This window comes from Coccinella septempunctata, chromosome 1, assembly GCF_907165205.1.
Source record: "Coccinella septempunctata chromosome 1, icCocSept1.1, whole genome shotgun sequence".
Taxonomy (NCBI): domain Eukaryota; kingdom Metazoa; phylum Arthropoda; class Insecta; order Coleoptera; family Coccinellidae; genus Coccinella; species Coccinella septempunctata.
In genome coordinates, this window is record NC_058189.1 from 20,126,446 (window position 1) to 20,139,194 (window position 12,749).

At 40.2% G+C, this 12,749-nt stretch overlaps 1 protein-coding gene across 1 annotated transcript in view; it reads left to right on the top strand.

Annotated features, from left to right (window-relative positions):
• Positions 1-12,749, top strand: part of LOC123310043 (damage-control phosphatase ARMT1-like) — a 155,078-nt gene that overhangs the window by 113,478 nt on the left and 28,851 nt on the right. The gene's annotated exons all lie outside the window — the stretch shown is intronic.

Consider the following 12,749-nt stretch of genomic DNA (forward strand, 5'->3'; position numbering starts at 1 on the left):
AGAGAAAGTCGAAGTGAAAGTGTACACTAGCGAAGCTATGGAATTTTTGATTCCGTCTATGAAACTTCCGAAGTTTCTGTAAGTTCTGTAAGTGTATGTGTTTTAGTGCGGCAATTCGTTCAACTTCAGTGTATTCAGTGTCTGAGTCCAGATCATCCCCAAGATCACTGGTTCCACGGATATCACTGGTGAGTCGATTTATTTTTCTGATAGTATAGAAAATGTATAACTTAGCCACATGGCTTAATAGTAACATATTAGTGAGTATTTCCAATATTCATTATTACACAGAAATACCTCATATAGTTCAATACGGACAAGAAGCCATGTCGGAGGTCTCAGACAATGAGAGCTCCTACATGGAAGCTGCGGACACCGAAGAATTCAGCGATAGAGAAGCAGAGGAGCTTGTAAGGCTCAAAGAAGAGAATGGACAATTGAAGGCTCAAATAAATAAATTAACTGAAACCGTGGCTCTGTTGGTCGGAGAGATGCGCCTCTTGAGAGAGGAAGTTAATAAGAATAAAGCGCCTCAATCCCCTAGTTTTGCTGAAATTGCAAAACAGATTACGGCACAGAAATCCCCCACATTTGCAGAAATTGCAAAGCCGGTAGCGGTCCCCAAAAATTCCTTCAAACAGGAAGTAGCTCCAGAACCGGAGAAGAAGAAAAATTTTGCAACTCAAGTTGCAAAAACCCAGAACGCGCCGCCCACAAAACGCGCGCGTAAAGAAAGTGCATCTTCAGACAAAGAGACCGCAAAAAAAGCAACGGAGATACCTAAAAAAGGTAAAACTCCACCCATCACGACGATGGGTACAGCCTCAGCCCAACAGAAAACCACTCCAGTGGAGGAGAGGAAAGAAAAAATCCCCCCAGTCACCCTGAGAGGTACGTCAGAATGGAAGTCAATTTCCAACGCGTTAATGCGAAACGGCATTAAATATAGCAGAGCGACAACTGTGAAGGACGGAATTAGGGTCGTCCCACAAACCGCCGAAGACCACAGAAGGATGACGGACCTTCATAAAATAAATAGGGATTTTTACACTCTTCAATGGGAGGCAGAAAATAAAATCTACGCGGAAGTGAGATATCTACCGCTGGATGCAGATATCCCGACGATCCTTGACGACCTCAAGGATCAAGGGATCGTCGATGCTGATGTCATAAGGATGACCTCAAATATAACAAAGAGGCCGATGCCCTTATTGCTGGTTAAAACCCAGAATAAGGGTATCTTCGAGGTGAGAAGGCTCTACAACATGAACTGTGTTGTTGAACCTAAGAGAAGGACGAACGGGCCTGGACAATGTTATCGCTGTCAGCGATATGGACATGCGCAAAGTAAGTGCACTTTTCCGGTGCGTGAAATGCTCCGGTAACCACAGCTCCAAGGAGTGTACGCTTACCAGGGAGAACGAGGAGCGAAATGCCTCTTGTGTACTCTGTGGAGAGCAAGGACGTCCAGCCAGCTACAAGGATGTAGCGAATGGAAATTGGTCACTAAAAAGACCAAGAGATCGCCAAGATCGAACCAGACCAGCTCGAGGACAACACAAAATACACCGAAGCCATCCCAAAACTCTTCGGAAGTGAAAAAACCCCAGGAAACTGCAACCAAAGTGGTCAAAGAGACGAAGAATCCACAGAAAAAGACGGAAAAGGCAAAAACCGTCAAAAAAGCCGAAACCAGGAAAGGAATTTCTGGAATCACTGAGGAATCGAATAGGTAAACGAAAAACCTCCTCAGCACGATGATGCAGAATCTGGAGAAAGAGATTGAGAAGAAAATGCAGCAAATTATTAAGAATATTTAATGGCTGATACGACGATAAAGAACAATCTCATAATCGTCTCTTGGAACGTCGAAGGATTGAGAGCCCGCAGACCAGAATTCGAAGAACTGATTGAAGAGAAGAAACCGGATGTCATAGCTCTCCAAGAAACAAGACTTAACCCCAACGTTCGGATAGCATTTCCCAATTACGATATCTACAGAAATGATAGACCTAACATCACAGGTGGCGTTGCTATACTGGCTAGAAGGAATATGGATCACCATTTCGACCAAATATTCAATGGTCAAGAAGTAGAAGCAATATCGATTATTGTGAATACCAATCGAGGACAGGTGAAGATTATTTCAGCTTATAAATCACCGGATAAGAACATGCTGGAAGAGGATCTGAAAATGCTACTAGAAGGAAGACACCCTAAAATCATAATTGGTGATCTTAACTGCAAATCGCAGGAATGGAATAGTAGAGTGGAAAATACCAACGGGAGAAGACTGAAGATTTATGCTGAAAAACTTAATGCAGTTGTGATAGGACCTGATATACCGACCTACATACCAAGAGTAAATGGACTACCCGATGTACTGGACATTGTCGTAATGAAAGACATCACTGAAGAAATCAGCATTGATACAATAGAAGACGGAACTTCAGACCACAATCCCATAGAATTCATAGTGGGACATGGCCCAAGAAACGAAGAAGAGACACAAACCAAGGATCGCACAGACTGGGAGAAATATAAGAATTTACTTCAGGAGAAAATCACGGAAATTCCCCAAATAAACACCCGGGATGAATTAGATGAAGCAGTTGAAAAATTGGAAAATCAAATAAAAGAAGCCTATGAAGAAAGCACCAAGAGAATAAGGAAACCAATTCCGAAACATTCACACGGAGATACGCCAAGGGATATAAAGGAACTTATAAAAAAGAACAGAAGACTCAGAAAGATTTACAGAACAACAAAAAGAGAAGAAGACAGGAAGAAACTGAATAAGCATAGTCAGATATTGAAAAATGCTTTAACAGAACTGCGTAATAACAGATGGCACCAGAGATTAAGGGAACTGAATACAATAGATCACTCGGCTTGGAAAATGCAAAAACGCTTACGACGAGAATGGACAGTTATACCTCCACTGCATGGAGCAAACGGAATGGTATATACGAGACTTGAAAAAGCCGAAGCACTTGCCGACTCAATTGAGAGAGAAGCCAGAATAAATTACAGAAATGATGATGACAATGAAGATCTAGAAGAAGAAGTGGAGGCAAACGAAGAACTGATGATGGAACCACCGGAAACCGAAATCATTCCAAAACCGGCTTCACCAACAGAAATCAAAGAGATCATAATGAAATTGAAAAACAGGAAAGCGCCGGGAGAAGATTGGATAACGAATTATATGTTGAAGAAATTGCCTAGAAAAGGAATAGCAGCCTTGACGAATATAACAAACGGAGTGATGAGAACCGAATACTACCCAAAGAGATGGAAAACTGCAGAAATGATAGTTTTCAACAAGCCTGGAAAGGATTGGAAATTTCCTCAAAATTATAGACCAATCAGCCTACTATCAGCACTAGGAAAAATCGTCGAGAGGGTTATCGCTAAAAGGCTCAATGAGGAAACAGAAATGTTGAAGATAATTCCACCCGAACAATTTGGATTTCGACGAGAACATTCGACTAAACTCCAATTACTACGGCTCATAGAATACGTCACCGAAGGAATGCAGACCAAACAGGCCACAGGATTAGTTCTGATGGATATCGAGAGAGCTTTTGATAGAGTATGGCACGAAGGCCTAATCTACAAGATGAAAAAAGCAGGATATTCGACCAAGCTATGCAAGATTATAAGGAACTATCTGAGGAATGGAAACTTTTATGTGAAGATAGATGGAGCAACCTCTCAAACCAGACAATTGGAAGCGGGAGTACCTCAAGGATCGGTACTTGGACATCTGCTTTACGTAATATACGTCTACGATATCCCGAAGAATGCCAGAAATATGCTCACCTTGTACGCAGATGACAGGAATAGCGTTCAGACATCGACGCCCAGAGATCATACACCGGAGACTGCAGGAAGCCATAGATGAATTACTCAAATGGTACATCCAATGGAAAATCTAAATCAATGGAAGAAAGACTCAAGCAATATTACTGCAAAAGAGAAGATTGAGGATGGAAGAAAACCTTGAAGTTCATGGAGAAAAGGTTGAATGGAAAAATGAAGCAACATACCTAGGAGTGACGCTTGACAGAGGACTTACATGGAAAAACCACATCAAATGTGCAGTTGATAAAACAAAAGCCGCAATGAGTAAACTTTATCCACTCATAGGCAAAAGAAGTCATATGAATAAGAACATCAAGTTGACGATGATTAAAACTATTGCGCGACCACAACTCACATATGGATCGGCGGCATGGGGCTTCGCAGCCAAGACCCACATCAAGAAAATACAGGCCACCGAGAATAAACTCCTTTGAATGGCGATGGACGTACCCTGGTTTGTTAGGAACAAACAAATCTACAAGGACTTGGAATGGGAACCAGTTACAGAATTTATGAAGAGAAAGGCGGAAAGGATATTCGACAAAGCCAAACAACATCCAAATGAGGAACTACGAAGATTAGTTGACTATGATCCAAGAGAAGAAGCTAGAAGGTCAAAAACCTACCACCGAAGACCGAGAGATCAGTTAAGGATTTGAAGTAATCAAAGAAGAGCTTAACCTATAAAAGCTATAGGCAGCATACAACTATCAACACGACTATGATCGTGTGAGAGTCCAGAAACCATAAGAGTCAACTGGTTAATAGGCAAAATGTCCGGAACCTATGAAGAAGCAGTTAAGGGTTTTAAGTGGGTCTCGAGCTCAGAGAGTGAGAATCCCCACACTGTTGCCCCTCAGGAGAGGGTGTGTTCGTCTGTTTTGCAGATTTTCCCCCTGCTACAGCAAAAAAAAAGTTCGGACGCATTTCAGAGTGCTATAAAAGTGAAAGTGGAGAGAAAGTCGAAGTGAAAGTGCACACTAGCGAAGCTACGGAATTTTTGATTCCGTCTATGAAACTTCCGAGGTTTTTTTTGTAAGTTCTATAAGTGTATGTGTTATAGAACGGAAATTCGCTCAAATTCAGCATATTCAGTGTCTTGAGTCCAGATTATTAATATCGTTAGTTCCACGGATATCACTGAAATACCGCATATAGTTTAATACAGACAAAAAGCCATGTCGGAGGTCTCAGACAATGAGAGCTCCTACATGGAAGCTACGGACACCGAAGACTTCAGCGATGGAGGAGCAGAGGAGCTTGTAAGGCTCAAAGAAGAGAATGGGCAGTTGAAGGCTCAAATAAATAAACTAACTGAAACCGTGGCTCAGTTGGTCGGGGAAATACGCCTGTTGAGAGAGGAAGTTAATAAAAACAAAGCCCCTCAATCCCCTAGTTTTGCTAAAATTGCAAAACAGATTACGGCACAGAAATCCACCACATTTGCAGAAATTGCAAAGCCGGTAGCAGTCCCCAAAAATACATCCAAACAGGAAGTGGCTTCAGAACCGGAAATGCAGAAAAATTTAGCAACTCAAGTTGCAAAATCCAAGAACGCGCCGCCCACAAAACGCGCGCGATGAAAGTTCATCTTCAACGAAGATACCGCAAATAAAGCTACGGAGTTGCCTAAAAAAGATAAAATTCCACCCATCACGACGATGGGTACAGCCGATTGGGTAGAGATATCAAAAGCTCTCTACATGAAGAAATTCAGCTACAACAGAGCAACCGTCGTAAAAGACGGAATTAGGATCGTAGCCTCGACTGTGGACGACTACAGGAACATTACGAAATATTTTGACCAGATTGGTAAGGAGTACTACACCTACCAGATGGAGGAAGAGAAAAAGATTTACGAAGTCATAAGAGATCTCCCAATAGATGCTGACCTAGATATAATCAAAAAAGATCTAAAAGTCCAAGGAATCCATGACGCCGAGGTGTCCAGAATGACATCCAATAAAACCAAAAAGTTTATACCCTTATACCTGGTCAAAACTCAGAGAAAAGAGATTTTCGAAATAAGACGCCTCTACAGTCTCTGCATTGTAGTGGAATCAAAAAGAAGGGCAGAAAATCCAAGCCAATACTTCAGATGCCAGAGGTATGGACATGCCCAAAACAAGTGCTCTTTTCTATACAGATGCGTTAAATGTTTGGGCAATCATTGCACAAAAGATTGCGAACTTACCAGAAAAGGTGAGGAGAGAAATGCCACATGTGTTCTGTGCGTTGAAGAAGGCTATCCAGCAAGCTACAAAGGATGTAGCGAATTCAAATTAGTGACAAGGAAGAGGAAAACAGGTCAGAAATCGGCTCAGCAGAGCACGATTCCTCAAAAAGTCCAGGAGAAAGAGAAGCCCACCCTCTCCAAAGTAGACGACAAGAAAAAAGAAGTACCTAAACCGGTACAGAAGAAGGAGCAAGAGACTATCCGAAAAAGTGGAAAACTGCAGAAGTCATAGTGTTCAACAAACCAGGCGAAGATAAAAAATTCCCCCAAAACTACAGGCCGATAAGTTTATTGTCCGCCCTAGGAAAAGTAGTAGAAAGAGTAATCGCCAGGAGGCTTACAGAAGAAACTGAAAATCTGAATCTCATTCCTGCAGAGCAATTCGGATTCAGAAGAGATCACCTTGGGGGAGAGAATAAAAGATACCGCTCGTAGTCAGTGAAATCCCGTAGTTGCGCTAAAAAAAATAGACCTTTTCTTCGCTATCAGTCATGGTGCGTTATAGCCCTTGGGGTAGCGAATAAAAGTCTCGAACAGATCCGCCCTTGTTGTGTTTCATTTCCGGAGAAATACAACTACATACCGATACCGTATAGCCAGTCCTTAGCATTCGTTCCGTCAGTTCTGGTTGGCGCATTTTTATTGAACCTTTTAATTTTTCACTGCACCCGGTATAAATTTCATAAAGTGCTCGTGACCGGATAGGATTTCCCGAATGTATGTTCGCTTATAGAATCACTCATATTTCATACCTACACATATCTCCCTTGTACATATAATTAGTTTCCATTTTCCATTTTTGTAACGTGGTTACTCGGAGAAACCTAATCTCGAGCGCCAGCTATTCTTTTCAATAGGAAGAATAGCAAACCTACCAGAGTAGCTGCTAGCCGGAGACAGAGCTCGCTGTTATCTAGGGTGGTAGCGACAACGAAGAAGTCAAAATCGAATTATGTAAAATTTTATTCACACCTTCGGAAACTAATTATATGTACAAGGGAGATATGTGTAGGTATGAAATATGAGTGATTCTATAAGCGAACATACATTCGGGAAATCCTATCCGGTCACGAGCACTTTATGAAATTTATACCGGGTGCAGTGAAAAATTAAAAGGTTCAATGAAAATAACAGAAGGATTCCAAAATAAACAAGCAACAGGTCTTGTACTACTAGATGTCGCCAGAGCATTCGACAGAGTATGGCATGAAGGATTGATTTACAAAATGAGATATGCTGGATATTCAATCAAACTGTGCAAGTTGATTAGGAATTATTCGAGGAACAGAAGATTCTACGTGAAAGTGGAAGGAGAAAACTCCACAACCAGATATATGGAAGCAGGGGTGCCTCAAGGGTCACTACTTGGGCCGATACTGTATAACATATATATTCACGATATACCAAAATTTTCAAGGACTATGCTGACACTATATACCAACGACACTGGAATCGCAATGCGACATCGCAAGCCAGAAATCATAGAAGGAAAATTACAAGAAGCTATAGATGAAATAAATGACTGTTGTATTATCATTAAATGGAAAATAAGGCTCAACGGACAATAGGGCCAAGGGATATTACTGCAGAAGAGGAAACTGAGGACTACAACAAATCTAGAGGTACATGGAGAAGAAATCGAGTGGAAAATCGAAGCGAAATATTTAGATATCACCCTAGACAAAGGTCTAACTTTGAGAACCCATATCAAACAAGCCGTTGACAAAACCAAGGCAGTGATTAAAATGCTCTACCCGCTGATAGGTAGAAAGAGCCACATGTCAAATGAGACAAAATTGAAACTAATCAAAGCCGTTGCTAGACCACAACTGACCTATGGATCAGGTGCTTGGGGATTCGCGGCAAAGAGCCATATACAAAGAATTCAGGCAACAGAAAACAAGCTACTACGATGTGCCATAGATGCGCCTTGGTTTGTCAGGAACAAACAGATATATCGAGATTCGAAGTGGAAAACCATCACCGAATTTATGAAGAGGAAAGCTGAAAAGTTATTCGAAACAGCGAAGGAACATCCAAACGAAGAACTCAGGAGACTTGTGGACTACGATACGGAGGAAGACAGAGGAAGAATGAGAATTTACAAAAGGAGACCGCGAGATCAATTGAGGAGAGATTAAAATGAGTACGGAAACTTATTAAAACTATACCTACTAAGAAGAGATATCCGAAATGGACGAACATGAACACCCTAGCACGACAATGTGCAAGAAGAAATTAACCGATCTAGGGATAAATGGTTTCGGCTTCGGGTCTTTTTTTCCTTTATCCTTATACTTATATTTCTATAATGTGATTGGTCGAACTGTAACACGTAATCTGTAATACTTTACCCTATAATTGGGATTTTCCTGTTGGGTGAAATAAAGATTTATTATTTTTATGACTTTAGACTTGCGGCTCCCACACTCCTCTCCAGAGGAACATTCACTTATCTCAGATATCTCAGATAGGTATCAAAAGGATTAAGCTCTGTTGGAGCCCTTTCCAGGTTTTCGGGCTCGTGTGGGTGGTCGGGTTCGGGCCGCTCCTCGGCTACTTGCTGTCGGTTGGATTCCTGATCCACCCGCCCTTCCTGTCGGAGCAGACGGTGTTCCTCTGCATTCCCCATGTACTCGCGTACAGTTCTCGCCGTTCCCAGCAGTACCGCCTTCTGCATGACTCTAGATATTTTCGTCCAACGGAAGTTTCCTCAAGTTCTCTGAGAGTTGATAATAATATGGATCACCATTTCGACCAAATATTCAATGGTCAAGAAGTATAAGCAATATCGATTATTGTGAATACCAATCGAGGACAAGTGAAGATTATTTCAGCTTATAAATCACCGGATAAGAACATGCTGGAAGAGGATCTGAAAATGCTACTAGAAGGAAGACACCCTAAAATCATAATTGGTGATCTTAACTGCAAATCGCAGGAATGGAATAGTAGAGTGGAAAATACCAACGGGAGAAGACTGAAGATTTATGCTGAAAAACTTAATGCAGTTGTGATAGGACCTGATATACCGACCTACATACCAAGAGTAAATGGACTACCCGATGTACTGGACATTGTCGTAATGAAAGACATCACTGAAGAAATCAGCATTGATACAATAGAAGACGGAACTTCAGACCACAATCCCATAGAATTCATAGTGGGACATGGCCCAAGAAACGAAAAAGAGACACAAACCAAGGATCGCACAGACTTGGAGAAATATAAGAATTTACTTCAGGAGAAGATATCATGTGTGCATGATTGGCGATAGTAGCGAGAGAACTCAGGGCTCCGTAATTAACTCGATTTATTCGGAAATTACGAGCAGATAATTTACAAAAGTGAAACGATATATTGTAGAATGCGAGTTTTCAAGTCACAACCGAAAAACATCAAGGTGGAATTTGATTGAACACGGAAAAATAAGGATTTTCCGAAAATCAGAACCAGTAAACCGGCAGAAAGAAGAAATATCAGGTGGTACGAAAGATAACGAAATTATCAGCGCCGATAAGAATCAATTCCAGATAACCCATAGGACAGAGCCGGATTCAGGGTACGGTGAGAATTGATAAAATCGTCATGAAAAACGAAGAAGAATACACAAGTGATGAGGGAAAGAAAAGGAGAAACCCAGATGATGAGGGAGAATTATTTGCTAGAAGCAAAAAAGTGTTTCGAACATCGATAAAAACGAAAGCGAGTGATGACAAGCTGGATAAAATAGTGGAAATGATGCAGGAGATGATGCACGATATGAGAGAGATGAAAATGGAGCAGAGAAAATATCGGGAAGAAATGGAGAAAATCAGAGAAGAAAACGCGGAGATGAAAAAGGAAAACGAAAAGCTGAGAATGGAGATGAAGAAAATAAAAGACAAACTTGAATATATAGAAAATGCTGAAAGAAGAAATAATGTTGTAGTGAGTGGTTTGTCAATGGAAAATATACGACAGGAAATGCTCAGAAGCGAAATGAAGGAATTTTTCAAGAAAAATATGAAAGATGACATACAACCTAAAACCGTCAAGAAAATAGGAACCAAGACATGCCTGATCGAACTAGAAAACTCATTCGAAAAATCAAAAATAATGAAAAATAAGAGTAGATTAATAAACTATAGAAAGGAAAAAGTCTACATAAACGACGATATGACCAAATCACAGAGAGAAATACAGGGAAAATTGAGGAGAATCGCTAGGGAGGAAAGGCAGAAGGGCAAAAAGGTGAGGGAAGGCTTTCAAAAGCTGATAATTGACGACGTGCAATACAGATGGAACGAGGTAACAGGGGACATAGAGGAATCTAAGACAAAAAACTTAGGACAATGACCCAAGATACGATTGAGGATAGGATAACAACCAGGCAAGATAATGGACAACGAGACGGCCAACACAAAGGATCAGACAAAAAAAGGACACCGATATGGAAGATCGCAACTTGGAATGTAAGGAGTCTACAAAGTAAAGAGGAAGAACTGGAAAGAGAATTTGAGGAAATGGGATTGGAAATATTAGCAATAACAGAAACAAAAAAGAAGGGTAAGGAAACAATGGATACGAAGAATGGACATTTAGTTGTGTACAGCGGAGTGAATGAAGAAATGAGAGCTATGGCAGGAGTAGGATGTATGATAAACAAGAATATAACCGAGCATGTAAATGGATGGAAAGGTTGGTCAGAACGAATATTGACTGTAGAAATATAAATTAAGGATGAAATGAAAACAGTGATAATAGTTTATGGGCCTAATGAAGACGACAATAAACAAACTAAGGAGGACCTAACAGTGGTTACAGAAAGAGCTAAGGGAACAATAATTATTCTGGGTGACTCTAACAGCAGAGTAGGGAAAGGAGAATGCTTGAATCAATAATGGGGCCATTTGGAGAAGAAACTAGAAATAATAACGGGGAGAGAATGCTCGATTTCTGCTTACTGAATCATTTGATAATAACCAACACCCTATTTCAACATAAAGATATACATAAATATACAAGAGAGGTGAGAAGCCGAGGAGAAAAATCAATAATAGATTATATATTAATACAAAAAAAAAGGTCAATTATAATGGATACAAGAGTAAGAAGAGGTCCAGAAATAGGAAGTGACAAATTAAAAGGACAAATGGCCAGATCAGTCCCTGAGAAGAAAATAATTAAGGAACATGAATGCCTTAAAACGTATAGACTTTCGGATAGAGACACTGCAGAATTATATAGACTTGAAACAGAAAGAAGATTTGAAGAGGAATATAGTTCACAAAAGGATTTAACGATAGAAAACATGTGGACAATGTTCAAAAATATAGTTGTAGACTCTACAAGAAAAATCTGTGGAAGTTATAAGAAAACAAATCAGAGGAAACAGACATCATGGTGGACAAATCAAATAAAGACCAGAATAAAAGTAAAGAAATACAGATGGAAAAATACCTAACTAATAGAACAGTGGAAAACTACGAACAATATAAAAAAGAGAGAAAGACAGTGAAAGAGCTAATACAGTTAGAAAAGAGGAAGAAATGGACAGAATTCGGAGAAAAAATGGAGAACAGACAGTAAATCAAACCAGAAACTGTTCTATAGAATTCTTAAAACGACCAGAAGGGGTGTAACAAATGAGACTGTCAACGTGAAAAATAAAAATGTTGTCTTAAGGGAGGATTCCGCAATAATGAATAGGTGGAGAGAATATTTCCGGGAGCTACTTGACGGTGGAGACGGTAAACCAGATGAGGCACAGGTTTTAACAGAGACAGAAGAAACAGACGAAGATGAATTGCTAACAATGGAAGAACTGAAGCAAGCGATACTAACACTGAAAAAAGGCAAAGCACCAGGATGCGATAAGATAACAACAGAAATGATTGGAAACTTAGGACCAAATGGGATGAGAACACTTCTAGAAATTTTCGAAAAAGCATGGAAAGAAGAAGTAATTCCAGAAGATTGGAGAACAACATTGATAGTCCCAATACACAAGAAAGGAGATAGACAGGAGTGTAATAACTATAGAGGTATAACGCTGTTGAGCACGGCCATGAAGCTGTACGAGAAAATATTGGATAGGAAAATTAGAGACAAGGTTGAGGTAACATTGGAGGAGTCACAGAGCGGTTTTCGGAAGGGAAGAAGCATTCAGGATCATGTCTTCACCATGAAGATTTTATTCGAGAAAATAAAACAGCAGAACAAGAAACTGTACATTGGATTCATAGACCTGGTCAAAGCTTTTGATAGGGTGAACAGGGAGAAATTGTGGATGATTCTGGAGAGGAGAGGAATCAGCAAGAAGATGATTAGAATTATACAGAACATATATAAATTAAACAGTAACAGGGTAATCAGACACAACAGAACATCACAGGAATTCTGTGCGAAAATAGGTTTGAGACAAGGAGGAAGTCTCAGTCCAGTGCTTTTCACAGTATACATAGATGAAATTATCAAAGAATGCTCAATAAGAACCAGAAAATTCCACTTAGGCTATAAGGACCTACAAAGAGTTGAAATATCAGAATGCGCTTTTGTAGACGATATTGTCCTCATCACTGGAAGTGAGAAAATTCTGAAGAGAAATATGGAAATCTGGAACGAGGTGATAGAAGAGTGTGGAATGGAGATGAATAAGGAGAAA